Source organism: Schistocerca piceifrons, unplaced genomic scaffold (assembly GCF_021461385.2).
Source record: "Schistocerca piceifrons isolate TAMUIC-IGC-003096 unplaced genomic scaffold, iqSchPice1.1 HiC_scaffold_537, whole genome shotgun sequence".
Taxonomy (NCBI): domain Eukaryota; kingdom Metazoa; phylum Arthropoda; class Insecta; order Orthoptera; family Acrididae; genus Schistocerca; species Schistocerca piceifrons.
Window position 1 is genome coordinate 207,907 of NW_025728774.1, and position 13,219 is coordinate 221,125.

The window sequence follows — 13,219 nt, forward strand, 5'->3', positions numbered from 1 at the left end:
GGCGGAAAGCCGTTTTCGTCGCACTCAGCAAGACACTTGCTACGATCTCTACTGTGACCATTTAAATCAAACGTTCCATCAGCAGGGTGCACATGGCTCAAATGAAACATGAAACGGTTTCAGAACTGGTTGTCGGATTTTAGCGCTGACTTGGAGGCCTGGAAATGCGCGAAACAGCCGCCGCCATGCGATTTGTTGCCACACCGTTGTACAAAACGCAAGGGCTCGTCCGGGATTTGAACCCGGGACCTCCTGCACCCGAAGCAGGAATCATACCCCTAGACCAACGAGCCTATTCGTTCCGAAAACGCACTGCATGTGAATGACGCCACCTTTGATGGTCTCACCATGTAGGGCTGCAGCTCAGCCAGCGTTCTCCCTGTCTGTCGCGGTTGGATTGTTTTTATCGACGTCTTTTACTATAGGAACTTCACGAATCGGAGGGAGCTCGTAGCCGATGCCCTTGCTAACACAGAAGACAAACTGTTGCTATTACGAGTCTCCGGGTGGTACATGAAAGCGACCGTCGTTTCCGTGGTGTAGCGGTTATCACGTCTGCTTTACACGCAGAAGGTCCCCGGTTCGATCCCGGGCGGGAACACAACAATTTTAATCTATATTTCGGATTTCATTTCCGAGATGACCTCACGTCCGCGTATGCAGAGACAAGCAATGTCGTATGCTAGACGGATAGGGCGTCATTTTACTGTCAAATACTGTTGCTCTCTTATTGCACCGGTATTTGGTAACTGAGAACGCCCCTAGCTCCATTATGGCTGGCAAAATTTATAATCCGGTTCTTCTGGGCTACTTCAAGTGCGCTTGCTACTGGCTTTCCTGAGCTCACCCTACTCGCCTTGTCACAGCTCTGTCAAAGTGTGATGCTAACTAATAATGAGAAACTCTTAGCCACGCTCAATCTTACATGCCACCCCTTGGTTGTTGCCGTCGCTAGTAAGATGAGGGTAGACTGTCGCACAATTAAGCTGAATCTCCACTCACGGTGCACATATTCCGCAAAGACAACCTTGTTTTCCCTTGCATGCAAAATTACCGTCTGCGTTTCTATCGAATTCCACCTACGTACTTTACTGGTGCCGCATTCTTGTTATATCCACGTGCTATAACAGGCGTCTACTCTTCATTGAGGAGCTGCAACCGGGACTGAGTTCCACCTACTCTTCAGCACGGTCAAAATGGCAAGGCTCGTCCGGGATTTGAACCCGGGACCTCCTGCACCCAAAGCAGGAATCATACCCCTTTTTTTTTTTTTTTTTTTTTTTTTTTTTAATCCGGTTCTTCTGGGCTACTTCAAGTGCGCTTGCTACTGGCTTTCCTGAGCTCACCCTACTCGCCTTGTCACAGCTCTGTCAAAGTGTGATGCTAACTAATAATGAGAAACTCTTAGCCACGCTCAATCTTACATGCCACCCCTTGGTTGTTGCCGTCGCTAGTAAGATGAGGGTAGACTGTCGCACAATTAAGCTGAATCTCCACTCACGGTGCACATATTCCGCAAAGACAACCTTGTTTTCCGTTGCATGCAAAATTACCGTCTGCGTTTCTATCGAATTCCACCTACGTACTTTACTGGTGCCGCATTCTTGTTATATCCACGTGCTATAACAGGCGTCTACTCTTCATTGAGGAGCTGCAACCGGGACTGAGTTCCACCTACTCTTCAGCACGGTCAAAATGGCAGGGCTCGGCCGGGATTTGAACCCGGGACCTCCTGCACCCAAAGCAGGAATCATACCCCTTTTTTTTTTCTTTTTTTTTTTTTTTTTTTACTACTCTTCATTGAGGAGCTGCAACCGGGGCTGAGTTCCACCTACTCTTCAGCACGGTCAAAATGGCAGGGCTCGTCCGGGATTTGAACCCGGGACCTCCTGCACCCAAAGCAGGAATCATACCCCTTTTTTTTTTTTTTTTTTTTTCAGTACTGAAATTAAAATCCTAAAACATGACTATATAATGTAGACTGCTGACTGAAATAAAGATTAAAACACGAAAACTTCAGTCCTGGTGTAGAGAAGAAACATATATAAAGGCGGCAAATCCAGAAACAGTATAAAAGAAAATGGCTCACACAGGTGACCTTAGCCAACACCCTCTCTTTCAAATGTCAGGCTAAGCATATTGGCAAAATCATCTCGGAGGCCTGGCAATCGCAAGCGCTGCCAGTAAGCAGTAAGCATGTACTGCCGAAACGCTAGGTGTCCATCCTCTTCATGACAACTGTTGACAAAATGTACGAAATGGCCAATCAACCACATGACGGTATGGAGCTTCGTCCGCGGAAAAAAGGAAGAATCGGGCCGGACGATGATGTCAATAGTATAAGCGGCTTCAGCAGACCTAGTGACAAAAGCAAGTTGTTTCCTGAGCCAACGCCAATTAGCAAGGTGCCCACAGCAGGTGAATCGATGTTCAAGGGTATCCAGGAGACCACACCGAGTACAGGTGTCCGTGTCAGAAAGACCAATACGGTGCAGTCGTACATTGGTGGGAACCAAATTATTTATTACCCTATACCACGTGGACGCCACGGCCATAGAGTGGATCGGCAGACTAACGTTCTTCCAGACGTTCCTCCAGGACACAGATGGAGACGCCAGTTCTATTGGATTGGGACCGGCCAGCCCCTCCCAGCGGGCAATCAAGCCCTTGGTCGTTGGCACCGGTCGCCGCAAGAAGACGTCACCGAGGTAACTCACCGCAATGTAAAATTCCCGAATGTGTTTCAACTTAAAATTTAGGCGTCCGACATCGACAGGTGGAGCAAGGCTCGCCGGACGCACAACAGTAAAAAGCCTGGATGTAATTGAAGTCACTTCTTGCGTAACAATTAGAGTCGTTCGGCGGACGTACAAAGCAGACGCCTTGCGAGTAATGTCAGAGAGGCCCAAGCCTCCGGAGAGACGCGGTTTCGTCATTACCTCGTAACGTAACTTGAATAGATGGCCCTTCCATATAAACCTGCTAGACAATTGGCGCAACCTTTTCGCCACCATCATGGGAAGTGGGAACAGCTGAGCAACATAATAAGCTTTACATAGAACGTAGGTGTCTAAAATTCGGACTTTTTGCAAAATGGTAGCAGAGCGCTGCTCATGGACCATCAGAGCCCCCTGTATCTTCTCGGTGACAGATTTCCAATTGAGAGCCGCCATTTTTAGAGGACACCGATCAATGATAATCCCCAAGGACGTATGGCGATCGACAAAAGTGGCCCAAGGGACGTCAGCATCGCGAAATCCTCGAATATCAAGGAACTTACATTTACCCTGATTGAGACGCGCTCCAGAGACACGACAGTATGCATCAACCGCCCCTTTCAACAACGGGATATCATCACGTTGACGGAGGAGAACAACGACATCATCCGCATATGCCTTAACAGAGAGCTTCCCACCAGAGAGGGACATACCCTGAAGCTTGAGAGCAATAGTCCGAAGCAGCGGTTCCAGGGACAATACGAATAAAGACATAGAGAGCGGACTACCCTGAGGCACTCCGCGGCGGATAGCAATGGGCGGCGTCAGCTGCCCATTGACTGACACCCGAGCTGTTATTCCCCTATACAAATTGCCAAGAACACCACGTGATGAAGCGTTAAAACCTATTGTACCTAAAACACGATCTAAAAACACATGACTGACGTGATCAAAAGCCTTATAAAAATCAAGGAAGGCAAAGGCACAATGTACGTTTGTAACCGCCGCAACCGAGACAACATCCCGATATTCGGCTACTGGTGTCAGAATAGATCTATCATGAAAACAACATTGATGTGCACCAATCACACCCCGAAGCAGAGAAGACAACCGGCTATTGAGCGCTCTAGCAGCTGTCTTATAGTCAAAATTCAGCAATGTGAGCGGACGAAGATTGGCAGCAGATAAACGACCAGAGGACTTCGGGATTAAAACAATTTTCCCTACTTTAAAATCGGCAGGCACATCCATCCCCCTGACAATCTCATTTAAAATCTGCGTAAAAATGCCACCCAAAAGAGGCCAAAAACGGAGATAAAATTCTTTAGGCAGGCCGTCTGGACCCGGCGATTTACTGGACGGAGAGCGAGCAATAAAATCGAAAACATCATCTACCTGGAACTCCCGGAGAAATTCGCCGTTCGCGTCCGGCGCGATCGTCGCAGTTAGATCCCCAAAGACATCATCCGAAAGAGACTCACCAGAATCATCGGCAGAATAGAGACTAGTGTAATACTGATGAAGAGCACGAACCATTTCCTCCTGTGCAATAAGCTGTCGCCCATCATCCACCGTAAGAGAAGAGATGAAGGAGCGACGACGACGAGTCTGATGCCGTAGCAGGTGGTACAAGGATGTCAGTTCACCTTCAACAAGAGAGTGAGGTTTCGACTTAACTCGCAGACCATCCATCTGTCGTCGTTTAAGGCTCAAGAGCTTGGCTTTAATACGACGAACATCATGGATCCGCAGTGGAGAGGTACCCGCCGCGTCATATAGTTCACGCAGGACAGAGTAGTAATATTCATACGTGTTCTTAAAATCACGCGTCCTAGCAGCACAGTAGAAAATCAAAGTCTGACGAATCTTGGGCTTGGCAAACGCAGTCCACCAAACCAGCAAGGAGGGGTATCGCGGGACAGAGCGAAGACATCGCTCCCACACGCCACTTATAACATCATCCATAGCACTGTCGGCAAGGTGGGAAACATTTAACATCCACTGGGAACGATAAAGTTTTGCAGGTTGGCGACTAAGATTTACAGTTGCAGTAAAAGCACAATGGTCAGAAAAACTAGTAGGAATAACATCGACAGAAAGAATTTTATCACATAAAAAATCAGATAAATAGAATCTGTCGAGTCTACTGCATGAGGACGCGGTAAAAAACGTATATTTCACCAGGGTTGGATATTTGTGTTCCCAAACATCACGCAGATGCATCGTACGAACTAAGTCATGTAAATCACGGCAATAATTAAAATTGGGGGACTGGTCTGCAGGGCGTAAAACACAATTAAAATCGCCTCCGAGCAGGAGACTCCGAGGACTCTGGCGCAAAAGATAAATAAGCTCTTCTTTATAAAAGCGCGATCGAGCCACAGTGTGACCCGAACCAGAGGGGGCATACAAAACAACGAGGCGGAGATCAAAAAGACGACAACCAATCCCACGGCCAGAGTCAAGGAATTCAATGTCAGTAATAGGAATGCCCTCTCGAAAGAAAAGAGCAGTTCCTGTTGAATATTCCGGCGCGACATTAAAAACAGTTTGAAATCCAGGTAGAGAGAGATCAGAAAACAACACTTCCTGCAAAAACACTACGTCCGCACAGGCGTCGTAAATAAACTGCCGCAAAGAGGCAATGCGAACGTCGGACTCAATACGGTTAACATTTAAGGTAAGAAAGGTGTATGCTTGAACCATAGAGAGAAAAGCGAGAAAACAAATCACCTACACCGACGCACCAGCGTCACAGTCCATAGCAGGGGTGACAGAGGCATCCGAGGGAGGGGGACTGCTACCCCGTTCCGCGGATCCCTTACGTTTCGGTTTTTTACGAACAGCATTAACGTTCGGCTGAACGCGTAACTTGCGTCGGCTGACGGGCAAGGAAACTTCAGCCGCCGGTGACGTAGGAGGGTCAAGTTCGGTATCCGACACCACCCGCGCCGGTCCACATGCGGGATCCGGGGTCGCGGGGGAAACATCCGACAAAACGGAATGGTCAACACCTGCACTAGCTTCCGGCAAACATGGACTGCACGGAGGCGAAACGTGAGCAGGAAGGTCCGAGGCCGCAGAGTTGGAAGGAAGCGGAGCAGCTCCGCTGGCAGAGGTATGGGACAGCGAAGCAGGAAGTTGTCGCGGCTCCACTTGTTGTGACATCGAAGTCGGTTCGGAAGACGGCGCCAACAGGCCCGACCGACGACCCGACTCGTGAGAAGCTGCGTCGGAGGCCGGAGGGGCGCCAGCAGCCGCCACCGGAACCGCTACCTCAGGAGGGCAGGGAGCAGCTACAGTACACTGTGGCTCGGAGGATGCCGGTCGCTCGGACTGGGGCATCTCAGGGAGATCCTCATCCGTACTATTTCCATCGTGTGGGCGACGCCTCTTATTATTCAAAAGTGGCACACCCACCTGAGGGACAGACGGAACAACTTCAGATTTAGCACGCAAAGGAGGAAATTCTGTATCAGGGGTGCGCAAAACCTGTGGAGGGGCGCTACTACCACTGGACTGTGCTACACCAAGAGCAGAACCACCTGCAACGAGGTCAGCGACCGTTAACTTGCGACGCTGTTCGAGAGAATTTTTTAAAACAAAAACTCTCCGCGGACAGTCGGTACGCACGTGACCACTTTCATTGCACAAAAAACAGGTGCCCACCTGACCACTATATGTTACATGGACACGATATCCACCGATCTGCAGGTGAGATGGAATATTCTGCTTAACGTGCATTTCGACTGAACGAATACCACTGTAACATTGCAGGCGATGTTGGCTTGACCAGCGTTCAAGGCGAATGCTCTTTACATCACCATACTTCTGTAGACCCTCCTTAAGATAGACATTATCCACCTCCGGTGGAAGGTTGTAAACACGAACACTGGTATACGTGATGGAAGCATTGGAAAGCAGCACGGTACTTACAGAATCATCCCGATGCCGAAAGAGAACTTGATGACCATATTTAGAAAGAATTTTATCAACCTGAAGTGGGTCCATAAACTTAACAAAGAAAACATACAGTTCGGTATCAAAATAAGCAGTGTGCACCTGATCCGAATGAACACCAAAGGTATCTACCAACCAATCATGAATCTCAAGGGAACTAGGTTGCACATTGCGGGTTGACTTGTCGAAAGTAAAACTAACTGTAGCCTGACGAGGAATAACCTGGGACGACATTTTCAAAATAGGCGGTCGAAACCGCTACACACAACACACTGAAATAAGGACAGAAAGTAACACAAGGTACGAAACAACGACGGAGAAACACTCACAGAAGTTGTAACACAACACGTAAACAACGATAGTCCACTATACGTAACGCTACGGCGGAGCGGAAGACTAGGCACGTCCACACTGCACGGCGTCTAAAGCGGAACTGTTAGACCAACGAGCCACCTGTCTGGAGCAGTCAAGTTAATCCCAAGTAGTGGACCTCACAGGGAACACAAACTTTCACGTGAATTCGCAAGATAAACGCTTTCTGCAGGCAGCACTCACCACTGATGAGAACAATATTAAAGGCAACGAACAGCAAGCGAAATAACTTCATCGAGCACTGCTTATGATCAGCCGGCAGTGCCTCAGTTTCGGTATGTGGTTTCTCAGGGTTAAGAGAAGGCGAATGCACTAAACAAAAGAACATCGGGAAACCAAGCACCAACTCATAACGAAAAGATTGCACGATATACTGCAAGCAAAATTTCCAGAAGATGGATACTGAAGACGCCGCAGACAACAGAATTATTCTATGCAGTAACGATTATCTAGGAAGCGTGAATTGCATGTGCTGCTCCACCGCACAACTTCTTATGATACTGTTTTACTTATTCTAAATTTTCATTACCTCATCGTCTCTAGAATACTGTGTGGTTATCACCTGGTTTCCAACAGCGATAGTAGTAAGTAAATCGACTAAAAAGTCTTTCAAAGTAGGTCAGACACAAAAAAAAAAAAATCGGAGCTGCGTGTAGCTCATGTCATTCTGCTTTCAAACGTGAATCTCCGGCTGGGAGTAGTGGCGTACTTCTGTAATCCAAGCTTCTGGGAGGCCGTTGTGTGGGAGAGATCTGGAAACAACTACAGATTCGGCCGTTCCACGAGCTCAGGAACGGCCGCGATGCCTTCATCGAGCTCTGCAGATCGACAGATGATAGTGTGGAAATTTCGGCAAGCGGTGGCTAAGGGTTAAGAGAAGCCAAACGCACTAAACACAAGAAAGTCGGGAAACCGAAGCACACAACTCATAACGAAAAGATTGCGGAATGCAGTGCGAAAGCAAAAGTTCGAGAAGACCAACTCTGAAGCCATCGGCGCGCTAGGAATTATTCCGCACAAGAGGCGATCATGTAGGAAGAGCGAGATGACGCTGTCGCTCGACCACACAATAAAATTTTGCTTAATCCAAATTTGCAATACCGGTTCGACACTAGAATGCTGCGCCTTGGTTCTTCCAAAAGCGGTAGTAATAAGCACGTAGACTGCAGTGTCATTTAGGGTAGTGAGTCAGACATGGAGAGGATATAAGGCGGGTGGAATATGCAACGACAGGGGGCATTGCAGGGCGGCCGCCGGCTCCTTGCGCTGTGGCGCGCCGGTGCCGGCGGCGGCCTGGCTGGGCTGCTGGTGCCTCCATGTAGAGCTGCCGCCGAGCCCAGGCACCGTGCCGCTAACGAAGCGATTGCCTTTAGTGACATCTTTTGCAATAACGACTGCGCGAATCGACGGTATCTCGTAAGGACAGAAAGAGCAGCAGCTGCCGCCGAGCCCAGGCGCCGTGCCTAACACGCAGAAGGTCCCCGGTTGGATTGCGGGCGGAAAGCCGTTTTCGTCGCACTCAGCAAGACACTTGCTACGATCTCTACTGTGACCATTTAAATCAAACGTTCCATCAGCAGGGTGCACATGGCTCAAATGAAACATGAAACGGTTTCAGAACTGGTTGTCGGATTTTAGCGCTGACTTGGAGGCCTGGAAATGCGCGAAACAGCCGCCGCCATGCGATTTGTTGCCACACCGTTGTACAAAACGCAAGGGCTCGTCCGGGATTTGAACCCGGGACCTCCTGCACCCGAAGCAGGAATCATACCCCTAGACCAACGAGCCTATTCGTTCCGAAAACGCACTGCATGTGAATGACGCCACCTTTGATGGTCTCACCATGTAGGGCTGCAGCTCAGCCAGCGTTCTCCCTGTCTGTCGCGGTTGGATTGTTTTTATCGACGTCTTTTACTATAGGAACTTCACGAATCGGAGGGAGCTCGTAGCCGATGCCCTTGCTAACACAGAAGACAAACTGTTGCTATTACGAGTCTCCGGGTGGTACATGAAAGCGACCGTCGTTTCCGTGGTGTAGCGGTTATCACGTCTGCTTTACACGCAGAAGGTCCCCGGTTCGATCCCGGGCGGGAACACAACAATTTTAATCTATATTTCGGATTTCATTTCCGAGATGACCTCACGTCCGCGTATGCAGAGACAAGCAATGTCGTATGCTAGACGGATAGGGCGTCATTTTACTGTCAAATACTGTTGCTCTCTTATTGCACCGGTATTTGGTAACTGAGAACGCCCCTAGCTCCATTATGGCTGGCAAAATTTATAATCCGGTTCTTCTGGGCTACTTCAAGTGCGCTTGCTACTGGCTTTCCTGAGCTCACCCTACTCGCCTTGTCACAGCTCTGTCAAAGTGTGATGCTAACTAATAATGAGAAACTCTTAGCCACGCTCAATCTTACATGCCACCCCTTGGTTGTTGCCGTCGCTAGTAAGATGAGGGTAGACTGTCGCACAATTAAGCTGAATCTCCACTCACGGTGCACATATTCCGCAAAGACAACCTTGTTTTCCCTTGCATGCAAAATTACCGTCTGCGTTTCTATCGAATTCCACCTACGTACTTTACTGGTGCCGCATTCTTGTTATATCCACGTGCTATAACAGGCGTCTACTCTTCATTGAGGAGCTGCAACCGGGACTGAGTTCCACCTACTCTTCAGCACGGTCAAAATGGCAAGGCTCGTCCGGGATTTGAACCCGGGACCTCCTGCACCCAAAGCAGGAATCATACCCCTTTTTTTTTTTTTTTTTTTTTTTTTTTTTAATCCGGTTCTTCTGGGCTACTTCAAGTGCGCTTGCTACTGGCTTTCCTGAGCTCACCCTACTCGCCTTGTCACAGCTCTGTCAAAGTGTGATGCTAACTAATAATGAGAAACTCTTAGCCACGCTCAATCTTACATGCCACCCCTTGGTTGTTGCCGTCGCTAGTAAGATGAGGGTAGACTGTCGCACAATTAAGCTGAATCTCCACTCACGGTGCACATATTCCGCAAAGACAACCTTGTTTTCCGTTGCATGCAAAATTACCGTCTGCGTTTCTATCGAATTCCACCTACGTACTTTACTGGTGCCGCATTCTTGTTATATCCACGTGCTATAACAGGCGTCTACTCTTCATTGAGGAGCTGCAACCGGGACTGAGTTCCACCTACTCTTCAGCACGGTCAAAATGGCAGGGCTCGGCCGGGATTTGAACCCGGGACCTCCTGCACCCAAAGCAGGAATCATACCCCTTTTTTTTTTCTTTTTTTTTTTTTTTTTACTACTCTTCATTGAGGAGCTGCAACCGGGGCTGAGTTCCACCTACTCTTCAGCACGGTCAAAATGGCAGGGCTCGTCCGGGATTTGAACCCGGGACCTCCTGCACCCAAAGCAGGAATCATACCCCTTTTTTTTTTTTTTTTTTTTTCAGTACTGAAATTAAAATCCTAAAACATGACTATATAATGTAGACTGCTGACTGAAATAAAGATTAAAACACGAAAACTTCAGTCCTGGTGTAGAGAAGAAACATATATAAAGGCGGCAAATCCAGAAACAGTATAAAAGAAAATGGCTCACACAGGTGACCTTAGCCAACACCCTCTCTTTCAAATGTCAGGCTAAGCATATTGGCAAAATCATCTCGGAGGCCTGGCAATCGCAAGCGCTGCCAGTAAGCAGTAAGCATGTACTGCCGAAACGCTAGGTGTCCATCCTCTTCATGACAACTGTTGACAAAATGTACGAAATGGCCAATCAACCACATGACGGTATGGAGCTTCGTCCGCGGAAAAAAGGAAGAATCGGGCCGGACGATGATGTCAATAGTATAAGCGGCTTCAGCAGACCTAGTGACAAAAGCAAGTTGTTTCCTGAGCCAACGCCAATTAGCAAGGTGCCCACAGCAGGTGAATCGATGTTCAAGGGTATCCAGGAGACCACACCGAGTACAGGTGTCCGTGTCAGAAAGACCAATACGGTGCAGTCGTACATTGGTGGGAACCAAATTATTTATTACCCTATACCACGTGGACGCCACGGCCATAGAGTGGATCGGCAGACTAACGTTCTTCCAGACGTTCCTCCAGGACACAGATGGAGACGCCAGTTCTATTGGATTGGGACCGGCCAGCCCCTCCCAGCGGGCAATCAAGCCCTTGGTCGTTGGCACCGGTCGCCGCAAGAAGACGTCACCGAGGTAACTCACCGCAATGTAAAATTCCCGAATGTGTTTCAACTTAAAATTTAGGCGTCCGACATCGACAGGTGGAGCAAGGCTCGCCGGACGCACAACAGTAAAAAGCCTGGATGTAATTGAAGTCACTTCTTGCGTAACAATTAGAGTCGTTCGGCGGACGTACAAAGCAGACGCCTTGCGAGTAATGTCAGAGAGGCCCAAGCCTCCGGAGAGACGCGGTTTCGTCATTACCTCGTAACGTAACTTGAATAGATGGCCCTTCCATATAAACCTGCTAGACAATTGGCGCAACCTTTTCGCCACCATCATGGGAAGTGGGAACAGCTGAGCAACATAATAAGCTTTACATAGAACGTAGGTGTCTAAAATTCGGACTTTTTGCAAAATGGTAGCAGAGCGCTGCTCATGGACCATCAGAGCCCCCTGTATCTTCTCGGTGACAGATTTCCAATTGAGAGCCGCCATTTTTAGAGGACACCGATCAATGATAATCCCCAAGGACGTATGGCGATCGACAAAAGTGGCCCAAGGGACGTCAGCATCGCGAAATCCTCGAATATCAAGGAACTTACATTTACCCTGATTGAGACGCGCTCCAGAGACACGACAGTATGCATCAACCGCCCCTTTCAACAACGGGATATCATCACGTTGACGGAGGAGAACAACGACATCATCCGCATATGCCTTAACAGAGAGCTTCCCACCAGAGAGGGACATACCCTGAAGCTTGAGAGCAATAGTCCGAAGCAGCGGTTCCAGGGACAATACGAATAAAGACATAGAGAGCGGACTACCCTGAGGCACTCCGCGGCGGATAGCAATGGGCGGCGTCAGCTGCCCATTGACTGACACCCGAGCTGTTATTCCCCTATACAAATTGCCAAGAACACCACGTGATGAAGCGTTAAAACCTATTGTACCTAAAACACGATCTAAAAACACATGACTGACGTGATCAAAAGCCTTATAAAAATCAAGGAAGGCAAAGGCACAATGTACGTTTGTAACCGCCGCAACCGAGACAACATCCCGATATTCGGCTACTGGTGTCAGAATAGATCTATCATGAAAACAACATTGATGTGCACCAATCACACCCCGAAGCAGAGAAGACAACCGGCTATTGAGCGCTCTAGCAGCTGTCTTATAGTCAAAATTCAGCAATGTGAGCGGACGAAGATTGGCAGCAGATAAACGACCAGAGGACTTCGGGATTAAAACAATTTTCCCTACTTTAAAATCGGCAGGCACATCCATCCCCCTGACAATCTCATTTAAAATCTGCGTAAAAATGCCACCCAAAAGAGGCCAAAAACGGAGATAAAATTCTTTAGGCAGGCCGTCTGGACCCGGCGATTTACTGGACGGAGAGCGAGCAATAAAATCGAAAACATCATCTACCTGGAACTCCCGGAGAAATTCGCCGTTCGCGTCCGGCGCGATCGTCGCAGTTAGATCCCCAAAGACATCATCCGAAAGAGACTCACCAGAATCATCGGCAGAATAGAGACTAGTGTAATACTGATGAAGAGCACGAACCATTTCCTCCTGTGCAATAAGCTGTCGCCCATCATCCACCGTAAGAGAAGAGATGAAGGAGCGACGACGACGAGTCTGATGCCGTAGCAGGTGGTACAAGGATGTCAGTTCACCTTCAACAAGAGAGTGAGGTTTCGACTTAACTCGCAGACCATCCATCTGTCGTCGTTTAAGGCTCAAGAGCTTGGCTTTAATACGACGAACATCATGGATCCGCAGTGGAGAGGTACCCGCCGCGTCATATAGTTCACGCAGGACAGAGTAGTAATATTCATACGTGTTCTTAAAATCACGCGTCCTAGCAGCACAGTAGAAAATCAAAGTCTGACGAATCTTGGGCTTGGCAAACGCAGTCCACCAAACCAGCAAGGAGGGGTATCGCGGGACAGAGCGAAGACATCGCTCCCACACGCCACTTATAACATCA

General features: G+C 48.6%; 4 non-coding genes across 4 annotated transcripts; 2 read left to right on the top strand and 2 right to left on the bottom strand.

The window, feature by feature from the left end:
* Positions 1–221: 221 nt before the first annotated feature.
* Positions 222–293, bottom strand: Trnap-cgg. Its single transcript has one exon. It is a non-coding gene; the product is annotated as a tRNA-Pro (tRNA).
* A 235-nt stretch (positions 294–528) lies between these two features.
* Positions 529–601, top strand: Trnav-uac. The gene has a single exon. It is a non-coding gene; the product is annotated as a tRNA-Val (tRNA).
* An 8,164-nt stretch (positions 602–8,765) lies between these two features.
* Positions 8,766–8,837, bottom strand: Trnap-cgg. Its single transcript has one exon. It is a non-coding gene; the product is annotated as a tRNA-Pro (tRNA).
* A 235-nt stretch (positions 8,838–9,072) lies between these two features.
* Trnav-uac lies at positions 9,073–9,145 on the top strand. Its single transcript has one exon. It is a non-coding gene; the product is annotated as a tRNA-Val (tRNA).
* Positions 9,146–13,219: the final 4,074 nt, after the last annotated feature.